Here is a 12,946-nt window from a genome sequence, read left to right on the forward strand (position 1 = left end):
TTCAAGGCAGCCCTGGGCTACACAAGGTCAATCCAGAAACAGAACCAGGTGGTGGCAGCTCACACCTTTAATCCCGGATTTTGGGAGTCACATGCTTTTAATCCCAGCCCCAGGGAGGTGGAGACAGGAGCAATATGGCCGGACAGAGAGAGGAATATAAAGGGGAAGAGACAGGAACACACCGGAGTGTGAAGTCTGAGGATCCGTGGAGACAGAATCTCACCCTTTCTGTCTGAAGATTTGGTAGAAGTAAATGGTCTCTAGTGGTTGACTCCTTTGCCTTTCTGATCTTCACCTTGAACCCCAATATCTGGGTTTTTATTATTTGTGCTATGCCATATTTGAATGTAAGGCCTAAATTTAAGGGTGATTTCATTTTAAAACCCTTGCCTCGTTACATACATGAAAATACTGTTTCCAAATGAAAAACAAAGTTTCAATAGACGCACTGCAGTGAATTTTAATAGGGCCGATAGAGTTAAGCTAAATATGAAGAAAGCGTACCTGAGGTAGGTGGAACCAAAAAAAAAAAATCAAAAATCTGCACTCAAGGCAAGAGATCAAGTGGGAGGCCTTGGAGACCGAAGCTCGAGAGCCAGGGGGAAACTGTTCACAGTGCTACACACAGAGGCTTGCCTGAGTCTGGACTGGGACGAGGGGAAGGAGCTCTTGAACAAGAAGAGGAAGTAAAGGTATAGCTGGACCTCTCTACCTGAGTCCTGGGAAGAGGGCGCCAACTTTACCATGACAGGAGTTTGGGAGAATGATCTGAGCCCACAGGGTCCCAGGATATGAGGGGTCAAGGAAGACGACCAGGGATAAAAAGATAAAGACAGAAAGTTGGGGACCAGAGGGTCTTGCATGAGCTGATGGTTCATGTCCAACAATTTTATTGAGAAGTGCATCATCTTATACACTGTTGGCAGTGGGGAAATGGGCCAAGGTCAACAGAAAGCTAACTGAAAAAAAAAATGTTAGCAAAGAGAAAACAGGATGTCTCAGACTCGGACTGATAACCACAGTAGCTCATGGTGGAAGCCTGGAACCAAAACCTTAACTCCTTGGTAGCTCTGGCTCCAGCCCAGATGGTACCTTGCCAAGTCTGCTCTGAGCAAGGACACACAAGTTCCCTTTGCACTTTCTTTCTTTTCTTTTTCTCTTCAGGACAGGGTTCCTCTGTGTAACAGCCCTAGTTGTCCTGAAACTAGCTCTTGTAGACCAAACTGGCCTCGAACTCACAAAGATCCGCCTGCCTCTGCCCCTCACCCCCTCACACTCCCCCACCCCTCACCCCCAGTGCTGGGATTTAAGGCGTGCACCACCACTGCCCTGTTTGCATTTTCGCCAGGGCCTCCCGGAAAGTGTTGGTTGGGCCCGGTTCCCAGCAAAGGGCCTGACGTGGGAAAAGTTCCAGGCTGTGTCAGAGCCCAGCTCTGAATGGCAGCGCAAGTAGCACTGTCCTTCAGGCAGCTGGCACTGCGGCTGGAAAGGGAGCCTGAGGCTCAGCTGGTTCCTCCCCACCACCCAGAGGACATGTACCAGGCTCTGGGCATCCCTGCGGTGTGCTTACGCCCCAGGATAGTCGTCTGTTGTCGGGGAATACCTGCACCACTTACAGATCTGATGGAGGCAGGAAAGGAAGACAAAGAGTATTTATACTGAGACCAAAAAGAAAAACAAGGAAATATGATCTCTGCGTGCTTCTCGGCACAAATATTCTACTTTTCTGTTAAGATGTATGTCCAACTTCCACACTTGTACCATGGTATGTGCATACCTTACACACTAAGTAAATTAATAAAAATTAAAAATAAATAAAAATATATGTAGGGGACTAGACAGAGTCCTGAGTGAATATGTATTATTGACATATTATTATTATGGACATGTTCTTGGTCACGTCAAGGTCTTCAATTCCTGAGACCCATGGACATGGCAAAGCCTTCCCCAGGTGAGGCTCAGAGGCATGGCAAATACGGTCTAAATGTGAGTGTTTATGAAGGATTAATCAGTGTGTGTAGAAACTGTCAGCCATAGCTTGCTCCTCCCAGAAGGTAGCAGCCCAAGACCGCTCTTACAGAGACCTACCAGCGGCACTAGCTAATCCTGTCTCCTTTGCTGCGCATCTTCTGGGTTGTGTGGTAGGTCCCCTCCTTTCACAGCTTTCCTGTGTGTGTCTGTGGTTTCTCCATTCCCCAGCCAGGCTTCCACGACTGAGCCCTGCAGGGCTAGGCACATGTATTAACAGACCTCCAAATTATTGTGTGCGGTTTTCTTTTCACTTTTGATTTTGCATTTATTTATTTACTTATTTGTCTAGTTGTGGTGCTGCTGGATTGAATTCAGAACTTTGCACATTAATTAGACAGATACTCTCTCAAACAATGGGCTGTAAACAGAGACTGCTCTTTCGTTCCCAGCTACCCATGAAGGACCCCAACTCATTTTAGTCACAGTTATGTCATTTTGCAAAGAAGCTCAGTTCAGAGAAGGGCCCCCGAATGCTGAGCAAAGCAGGATACCTGAGGTCAGAACGAGGACAGCCTTATTAGGCTGCAGTACAGAGGATTTATGGTCAGACATCTGGTGAGATACCCAGGACAGCCTTATCAGGCTGCAGGACAGGGAATTTATGGTCAAGACATCTGGCCTAGGGGGAAACAAAGACTTCAAAGGACTGACCATATATGCTTGAGATAGGGACAGGTCAGTTATCTGGTTTCTTTGATCCTGGCCAAGGACCACGAGGCCTGCCCTCAAATTCACCCCTCGCCTCATTCAAACTGACCAATGGGACTCCTGTAACCGCGCTTTTGCTTCTGTAACATTGCTTCTGCCTATATAAAGATACCCCAAGACGTAGCTCGGTGTGCTCAGTTCTCCATGTGACTGCAGCACCCACAGGCCTGTGAACATTAAAGTTTGCCTCTTGTTCTTGCATCCAGTGGCTCTCGGACCTGGTTCTTGGGCACGGGTCTCCACGCATGTGAGACACCCTCCGGGTGCTCTTTCATTTGGTGTCAGGAGTGGGATTGTGGAAGATCTCTGCCCAACCCATCCGACAACCCACTGGGAGGTAAGCTGGCTAGCCACTATTTGTCCTTGTCTGTTTGCTGTCTTGATGTATTAATTTGATGTAATGCGCAAGCGTCTGTATTCCGTAGACCTGGATCCATGGTCATCTGTATTCTGGGCGGCTTTGAGGAGGAGCTGACGGGCTCTGAACTTCTCACCCGCTACCCTGGGGGACGCCCCAGGGATCTGGAGAGCCCGAGGGGCTCAGCACGAATCCTAGAAATTCGTGCGTCTGTAGGGTGAAGTTTTCACTTCCCCATCTGAATTTGTACTTTCGGTTTGCTGCAGCCATCTGAATTTGTACTTTCGGTTTGTCACCGAAGTTGCGCTTTGCGTCGCCGGCTGTCTGTTCTGTCTTTGTCATGTCTTTGTTTTTGTATTTTGTTTCGTTTCTGTTTGTACTCGAGTCTAAACCTGGTACCATGGGACAGTAAACAGTAAGTATCCACCGCTGACCTTTGCTCTAACTTTAGAGAGAAGTTGCAGACCAAGCCGTGGAAATCCGAGAGACGGCAAGCAGTCTGCTTCCTGGAATGGCCACCAGGAGAGTTTATCCAGGGAACTCCCCTACTCTGGGTAAAACCATTTTTATTACAGAGCGTGGTGCAGATGATAGCGGCAGTCTGCCCCTCCCCTGTCTCTTTTCCCATGCAGGAGCGGGGAAAACAAAACAAAACAAAACAGAAAACTCTGCCTTCCTGATACCCAGCCCGACCTCCCGCTTGCTGTTGTTGCTGTTGCGATTGCCAAGCCCCACCCCTAATGTGTGCGGCGCTGCGCTTGGCTAGTTCTGGTTAGTTCTCGGTGGAGAAGGGCGCCGTGCTGATGAGAGCAATGGGGCGCCTTGGGGGCGGCCGCCGCTGGTGGGCCGCAGATGAGGAAGAGCGCAGGCAGCCACGGGACCCTGCCAAATGGGCCAGGGCCGTGACAGACAGGCCAAGGAGGGGAGAAAAACAGCAGTGCGGCCAGAACACATAGGCCCGGATACAAACTCGTCGGGGAGCTGCGGGCCGTGCTGCCCAGACGTGGGGAGGGAGCAGCGTCGGCTCCTGCCGGAAACACAGGGGGCGGGGCCGCGTGTGTGCTGGCTCCCACGTCCTAGGAGGCGGAGGCGGTTGCGAGCAGCGGTCCGCAGGGACTGCCTGCGCTCGCCGATAGGATTTGCTAAAGGATACAAAAGAGCCATAGAGAGAGAGAGAGTTACAAACCGGACCAGGCGAATTGCCAGGTGGCACCAAAAGGAACGCTAGCTAGGTGTGCGCCCCGAAAGGAGGGCGGAGGGCGGAGAGACGTGGGCGCGCAGCCCACAAGGAGCCTATGTCCCGCCCGCAGCTTAAAGTTAGGGACTATAATAGATTCAAAGGTTCCTACAGACCCAATAGAGACATAACTAAGTCTTGGGATGATTTGTTGACTAATTTTCTGAGATTTCAATATATTAGGATCCAAAATGGCTGTGCCAGTTTACATTTCCACCAATGGTAAAGGAGTTTCTCTTTTACATAGGTTATGAGCAGTATTTGATCTTGATCATGTTATAGGGATAAGATAGAGTCTCAAGAGTTATTTTGATTCACATTTCTCCAATGATTAAAGATGTTATATTTGAGAATCTTTTAAATATCTTTCAGTCATTTTAAGTTCATCTGTTGAGAGTTTACAGATTAGGTCTGTAACATATTTTTTTTACTGGATTATTTGTTCTTATGAGGACTAAGTTCCTAATTTTCTTATAAAAATATCTTCCCATTCTACAGGCTGATGTTATGTTCTGTTGATTATATCCTTTGCTATACAGAAAGCTTCTCAGTCCTGGAGATCTCATTTATTGATTGATTGTTTCTCTCAATGTCTATGCCACTGAGGCTATGTTTAAAAATGTATTTAAAACCCTTTTTCTTCTATGCGGTTCAATATTGTTGGTTTTATGTTAAGGTCTTTGATTTGTTTGGATTTTAGTTTTGTGCATAGAGAAATATGGATCCACTTTCATTCTTTTACATGATGGTGTCCAATTAATTCTTAAAGGGAAAAACTGACAGTCAAAATGCTGGGCTCATGGCAATTCTCAGGGGGGCTACAAGGCAGGCACCCCACTAATTCGGCCAAGGAAAGAGAGGTTCTCCAGGGGCCAGTTAGAATCTATGTTCCTTAAATGTTTAATGAAGATTTACAGGCATCTTACCCAACCTCTAAAAGTCAACAGGCAGCGATAGCCATGGCCTTCATAGGGCAGTCAACATCAGATATAAGGAAGAAGTTACAGCAGATAGATAGGTTGCAAGATTATACCTTGCAGAATTTGGGGAGACAGAAAATGTTAAACGAGAGACAGAAAAAAATGAAGCAAAAGAGAGAAAAGCGGAAGGCAGAGAAAAGAGAAAACCAGAGGGATCATAGACAGGAAATTTGGACTCAGATAGATAGGGAGCCTGGGCAACAGAAGAGGACCAAAGACAAATAAAGATAAACAGAGGCACCCCTTGGACAAAGGCTAATGTGCTTATTGCAAGAAAAAGGACATTAGATACCTCTATAGATTTTTTTAAGGACACATAAATGACTCATTCCTCCCTGGTCATCCCTGAATATATGACCAAAGGCTTTTGCTGACCAAACGAGGGACTTTCACTTTTCCTGCTGTTTTCAGTTCTGCAGAAGATGCAGGCTGCTTGCCTGCCTCTGCCTTCACCACACCCTCCTCACCAGGATGACCACCGCCCCATGCCATCACCACCGGAGAAATCCTTGCCTCCTAGCAACTGTCCTGGTGCCACACTTGTCTTAAAACCTGCAGGAGCCCTGGCTGCTCACCCTGCAGTCTGCTCCCGTCACCCATGTCAGACTGCAATAGAGCACTCACAATGCTACCACAGGTGCCCTCCTGCACCAGGCTGCTGCTCCTGTGCCCTGCTCACGTCGATGGACTATGGATCATACCAGCATCTGCAGAAAGGACAGGCGGCTGGCAGAAAGGCAGGCTGAGCAGCGCCAGGCAGAGCCGGAAATAATGGCGAAGCTTGCCTGGGGCACAAGGCTGGGAGTCGGAGCCAAGCAGGTATACAAGACTGAAGGTAAGCGAAAGGTGGGGACAGGAATGATGAACAGGAAGCGAATGATTTGGATAAATAGCTTCCCTTCAGGGATATTGGCCCACCCAGAAGGCTGAACTTGTGACATTGACACAAATTCTATGGATGGCAGAGGAAACATCTACATTGACAACAGGTATGCTTTTGCCACCACCCATATACACGGAGCAATATACAGACAAAGAGGACTGCTGAGACTTGCGGAAATCTTGTGCCTCCTCACGGCCACACATTTGCCAAAGAAGATAGCCAACATACATTGGTCAGGACTGAGACAGCCAATGTAATGGCTAAGAAGATCATAAAAAAATCTTCCCTAGGTTTGGGATGCCCAAGGTAATCATGTCCGATAATAGACCTGCCTTTGTTGCCCAGGTAAGTTAGGGCATGACCAAAGACACTGGGGATCAATTATGCTTACCAACCCCAAAGCTCAGGTCAGATAGATAGGATATAAACTGACAAAATTGGCCCTAGAGACCAGCAAAATGACTGGCCAGACCTCCCTCTGTCCTGTTCTGGGTTTAAAACACTACAGCAATCGCTGCCACTAGTTCTGTTACCTGGCTAGTTAGCTGCTACTCATGCATCTGCTGACTAAGGCTGACCCTGATGATGGATATCCTGAGCTCAGGGCCTGCACAGGACAGGCACATCTGCTGTAAGATGGGTTTGCATCGCCTTTAAGGCTCTTCTTCCCTGAAGTCAGAAGCTCACAGGGCTCTGCTCATTTTTTTTAAGAGTTAATGTCTTTTAAACACGGTAACAGATAACAGAAGCGAAGAGTAATTCTGTTCTGTTCCTCCCCTATGTGTCTGGGACCTATTGACAGAAATTATTTTATACGGTCTGAGATTTTTCCAGATTAGACCATATTGGCAGAGAAAAGCAAGCACACCTGAATCTTTCTCACCTCTTGACTGGTTTTGCTTTTCTACAGGAAAATTTTGCTTTAGATTATGAAATGGCCTAATTTTCAAAACATAAACAAATATGGTTTTATTTACGATCACCATTCCAGTCCCTCTGAGTGCTGAGGCTGGAGAACCACTGTCTGGGGTCTCAAGATGCTGCTGATCCTTTTCTTCTATTTCTGTTTTAGTTCTGAACATAAATCCTAATATACCATCTCCCTTTTACGCCCCCATTGATTTTATCTCTGAATGTTGTCCCTAGGTCCAAGCTGGCCTAATGTTTTTACGACATGTTGAGCTTTTAGGACTTACTGGGTTAATTATATTTATTTTTCTGTACCTCTTGCGAACTAAACCTAATTCTTGATTTCTGCTTCCACATTGACTGTCCTCTGGCTTTGGGGCTCATTGTTTTGTCTTAAACATTTGTCATTCTGTATTGCATTTTCTTTCATTGCTTGTTGAAGTTCTCACAATAGGCACAACCCTTGTACATTTGGATGAAGATGAAGCTGATGCTATAGAACATAATGGAAGCCGGTGAATGTCATATGGTGCCAGCTGGGCTGAAGCTAACCTCTCAGGCGCATTCTCTGGAATTGAGGATCAACACTCCCAGTGTCTACAGCAAAGGAGATTTGTCTTCATAATACTGAACTTGCCTTTTAAGGGAAACATTGTTTTACAATGATAAGGCATCCATATGTTTCTTAGGACTGAGATAAGCTCTTTGTAGTCAATAGACTATTGCCACAGTGATGGGTGCTAATCCCAGGTCTGCAATGGTTCACAATGTCTACCATGTAGTTACTTTCAAGCTTCATTCATCAGATAATTTTGCTAAGGGCCATTCTGAAGTAATGCTAGTTCTCATGTGGTTATTGTCTGAGCAAGCCTTTTGATTTTGTTTTCAATATATAGCTGGGCCCCTACTTATTTTGCTTCTTATCATTACAGTCGGCCCCTGCATTTTAAATCACCTGGTGCAACCTATGAAAGACAGGCTTTTAGTTATCCAGACTCCGGTCCTGACCCACCAATATCAGCAACTGAGACAATAGGAGACAGAAATATCATGATCAGTTTGAGTTAAAGAATTAACTCAAGTTATAAGAGAAAAATGGGGGAATGAAGGACCCCAACTCATTTTAGTCACAGTTATGTCATTTTGCAAAGAAGCTCAGTTCAGAGAAGGGCCCCCGAATGCTGAGCAAAGCAGGATACCTGAGGTCAGAACGAGGACAGCCTTATTAGGCTGCAGTACAGAGGATTTATGGTCAGACATCTGGTGAGATACCCAGGACAGCCTTATCAGGCTGCAGGACAGGGAATTTATGGTCAAGACATCTGGCCTAGGGGGAAACAAAGACTTCAAAGGACTGACCATATATGCTTGAGATAGGGACAGGTCAGTTATCTGGTTTCTTTGATCCTGGCCAAGGACCACGAGGCCTGCCCTCAAATTCACCCCTCGCCTCATTCAAACTGACCAATGGGACTCCTGTAACCGCGCTTTTGCTTCTGTAACATTGCTTCTGCCTATATAAAGATACCCCAAGACGTAGCTCGGTGTGCTCAGTTCTCCATGTGACTGCAGCACCCACAGGCCTGTGAACATTAAAGTTTGCCTCTTGTTCTTGCATCCAGTGGCTCTCGGACCTGGTTCTTGGGCACGGGTCTCCACGCATGTGAGACACCCTCCGGGTGCTCTTTCACCCAGACCCACCCATATAATCACACTGAAACTATATTAACTACAACACTGTTTGGCCAATGGCTAGCTAGATCTTACATCTTAAATTAACACATTTCTATTAATCTATGTATCACCATGAGGCTGGGGTCCACCAGTAAGATTGCACATGACTGGGTTTTTACATGAAGTTCTTGTGTGTGTGTGTGTGTGTGTGTGTTTGTGTGTGCATGTGTGAGCACATGTGTCACAGTGCATGTGTGGCAAGCAGAGAACAACTTTCAGGAGTCTGTTCCCTTCTTTCATCATGTGAGTCCTGGGACTCTAACTCCAGTGACACTTGCAGCAAGTGTCACCCACTGAGCCATCTTGATAGCTCAAGGCCTTGGTTTTTTGAGACAGGTCTTTTATCTATAGCCCAAGCTGGACTCTACGGTTCTCCTGCCTCCCCCTCTCAGGTGTTGCCAACACACCTGGCATGATGTACAATTTAAAGAAGCACTAGGAACTGAACCTAGGGCCTCCTGTATGTCAATCAAGTGCTCTACCACTGATCCACGGCCACAGCCACAGCCCCCATGAACCTAGGGCCTCCTGTATGTCAATCAAGTGCTCTACCACTGATCCACGGCCACAGCCACGGCCCCCCTGAACCTAGGGCCTCCTGTATGTCAATCAAGTGCTCGACCACTGATCCACGGCCACAGCCACAGCCCCCATGAACCTAGGACCTCCGTTATGTGAGGTAAGCGCTCTACCACTGAGCCACGGCCACAGTCACAGTCCCCATGAACCTAGGGCCTCCTTTATGTGAGGTAAGCGCTCTACCACTGAGCCACGGCCACAGTCCCCATGCAGACTTTAGATAAATATTTAAATAAAACTGCAAAGCATCAGAACATCCCTCCAAGTTATCCTACCTGCATGGTCATCAGCTTCCTTTGTGAACTGGGATGGTCTTCCTTTGGGCAGGGACACTCTGAAACTATGCAACACGCTGGAAGGAGAAGTTTGAATTGTCTGTCCTGTCTGGAGCTCAGGTTACTCCACTGTAAATTAAGAATCATAGCATCCGCCTTCTCCGAGGAGCTGAAACACTGTGTTGAGCGTTCTGGAACACAGCAGGCTTTCTCAATCTCCTTTTTTGTTTTGTTTTCACTGTTTTGTGTTAAAGGTAATATTATCAATCAAAGAGAAACATCTTACGCGAGATGAAATATTTTTCTTTATGCTTCTGTGGTAAGGAGAATTCTAAAGCGGTCTCAGTGCCTGCTAGCCTCTAGTATCCTTTATTTAATCCCCTAAGAAAAGCATGACAGGGGCTGGGGAGTGCAGTGCTATGGGAAACTGGTTGTGCCAGAAAAAGTTGTAAAGTTCCCTGCACACACTGTTAACCGAGAAGGAAATCTGTAGGCTTACGTTAAACTCAATTTAGCTAAAACCTTGTTGTCGAAAATTGTAAATCCTAAAATTCAAAATGTCTCTAAGCATTAACCTAGAAATTGTAAAAAAAAAAATCCTTTGTCCATGCCTAATGCCTACTGCTCGCTCTGAAAAGGGGGCCGGAACCCACCCCCATTGCCACGGTTTCAGAAGCCCGAACACTGGCTGTGGTCTCAGGTAGCTGATAAGCTTTTTGTGACCCATGGTGATTTTTTTTTCCTGGAATGAAGTTTGCTTCTGATTTCATAGACTTCAGGCTCTGTTCCCCATCACTGTGCAATCCCGGACCCAATAGAGAGATAACTTAACTGACTGCTCTTGCAAGGGACCCAGGTTCAGTTCCCAGCACCCACGTGGAGCTTAAAATATGCTTAACTCAAATCCAGAGGATCTAGCACCCTCTTCTGGCCTCACAGACATCAGGCATACATGTGATGCACATCCATACATCCAGGCAAACGCTAGTACACACAAAATAAAAACAAGTACCTTTTATAAAATATGACAATTTGTTGTGGCGGAACATCCCTGTATTCCTCCGGTGCTGGGTTTAACTGAGTGTCTGAGTCACTGTCGCATTGCTGTGAAGAGACACTATGACCACAACAACTCTGATGAAAGAAAGCATTTAATTGGAACTGGCTTACAGTGCAGAGGTTTAGGCCAATGTCATCATGGCAGGAAGCATGGTGGCATGCAGGCTTGAGAGTTCTACATCCAAATCAGCAGGTAGCAGGAAGAGACATCAGGCTTGGTTTGAGCATTTGAAACTCCAAAATTCAAAGTGTGTCCAGTAACACACTTCCTCCAACAAGACCACACCTACGTCACTCCCTAATCATTCAAATAGTATGGGCCTAGGGGGCCATTTTTATTCAAACCACCACACTAAAGTGGGATAACTGGGAGTTTGAAGCCAATACGGCCTGCATAGCAAGATCTTACCTTTGAGGGAAAAAAAAGAAAAAAAAAAGGCAGAGGTGTGCCTGCTGGGGTCTGGGTAGGTGGGTGGAGGGTGGGGGTGGTGGACAGTGTGGGTGGTGAAGGGTGGGGAGGTAGGGTGTGGTAATTGGAGAAGCCTCGGACCTTCCTTGGGGTGACGAAGTGCACCACCACAGGCCTATACCTCCAGAACCAGCTCAGCATTCACAGCTTCAAGTGATTATATTTTTAATGAGACTGGGGTTAGTGGAGTCCCAATCCCAGATCTGTAGTTAGACCTCTAACCCCAGGGACTTCTGGACTTTTTGTTGTTCTCATTATTGTTGCCCTTAATTTAAATTGGTTACTGTTTGTGTTATTGAGATTTTTCTCAGCTATTACTCAGAATTAACAGTAACGCTTTGAGAGTCTAGTAGGTTCTCAGATCCTCCTGCCTCAGCTTTCCACAAGGTGTGGTTACAAGTATGTACCAATATACCTGGTAGCTACTTTGTATAGGTCTGTCTTGTTTGTTTTTACTTAATAAGATTAGGAGTTATTTGGTTTTGTTTGTGTTTGAGACAGGGCCTCACACCTTAATACAAGTTGGTTTGGAACTCACTATAAAGTCCAAAATGGCCTTAGGTTTGCAACAGTCTCTGCCTCAAGCTCCTGTGCTGTGAGGGGGTCTCTGCAGATGTCAGGCAGAGAAGCAAGAAGAGATGAGAATGGAAACCCAGGGCAGACGGACTTCAGCAACCTTTGTCAAGACATCTAAAGTGTCTGATATCAGGCGGTTTACTCTGAACATATTTAAGCCCTGTATAATTTGGGGAAAGGTTCCTGGTGTAATACAATCCCCAGTGCACAAAGAAGCGTAATTGCATTGAAACAGGGTTCATGTGATTTCTTCCAAGAGGACGGCTCCAGAGATGGGCTGCCTGTACTAGCTGCAGGGCCTAGGGACACTCTGGACCGGTCTCAGGCATGCAGACAGCGTAGAGTGCATTTGGGCAATCAGTCACCTCTGGTCCTGGTTGTGGGAGTTTGGGGGAAACCTCTGACTATAAGGGTCATTTAGATTCCACATCTCCAGTCCTGGCTGTAGGAGCTTGATATGGCCTGGCCCAACAGGTAATCCAGATCATCGGGCTATTAATCACTTCCAATCCCCAGCCTTCTGGATGGAAGAGCGGGTTTTACACCCTTCCTATTGGAAAGACAACCACACACGCTTAACAGTCCTGGTTTCTCTGGAGATCTGTGGGTTCAAGGATTTGCTATGCTTGCAACATAGCTGGGATTCCATCCACCAGCCAGTATTCCTTACTAACAATATTTTTAAGAACACATACACAGTAAACTACAATTATAAAAGATAAGAATGAAAACAAGAAAAAGCTTTCCACTCCCCCAAATCCTTACAAGTAGCCATCATTATTGTTTTTAATGTAAAATTCCAAAACAGTGATTTATATAATAACGACATATATATGTATATATATAACTGATTTATATAACTACATATATATGTGTGTTTATGTGTGTATATGTGTATATATACATGTGTGTGTGTATATGTATACATTTTCTTTCCTACTTATACCAAGAGGGGTCCTACCACTTACCAAGAGGTGAAATGTGAACTTAAACCTCATCAAACCTCTACTGATTTGCACTGAAAATACGGAAGAGAGAGACTGGGAGACCCCATATGATAAGGAGAGCCACCAATAGAACCAAGATGGAAAAACTGCTACAGAAACAGCCCAATTGCTTCAACTAAGGAATTACAGGGGGAAAGGCCA

At 46.1% G+C, this 12,946-nt stretch overlaps 1 long non-coding RNA gene across 2 annotated transcripts; it reads left to right on the forward strand.

Moving 5' to 3' along the window:
* The first annotated feature begins 2,425 nt into the window (after window positions 1-2,425).
* On the forward strand, window positions 2,426-8,723 carry LOC148119457 (uncharacterized). Of its 2 annotated transcripts, none has more exons than XR_015735371.1 (2): window positions 2,426-3,076; window positions 5,726-8,723. It is a non-coding gene; the product is annotated as an uncharacterized LOC148119457 (long non-coding RNA). The 2 variants fall into 2 exon arrangements; XR_015735370.1 differs by lacking the exon at window positions 2,426-3,076 and adding an exon at window positions 3,083-3,512.
* The last annotated feature ends 4,223 nt before the right edge of the window (window positions 8,724-12,946 follow it).

Source organism: Myodes glareolus, chromosome 17, assembly GCF_982192425.1.
Source record: "Myodes glareolus chromosome 17, mMyoGla1.1, whole genome shotgun sequence".
NCBI lineage: Eukaryota > Metazoa > Chordata > Mammalia > Rodentia > Cricetidae > Myodes > Myodes glareolus.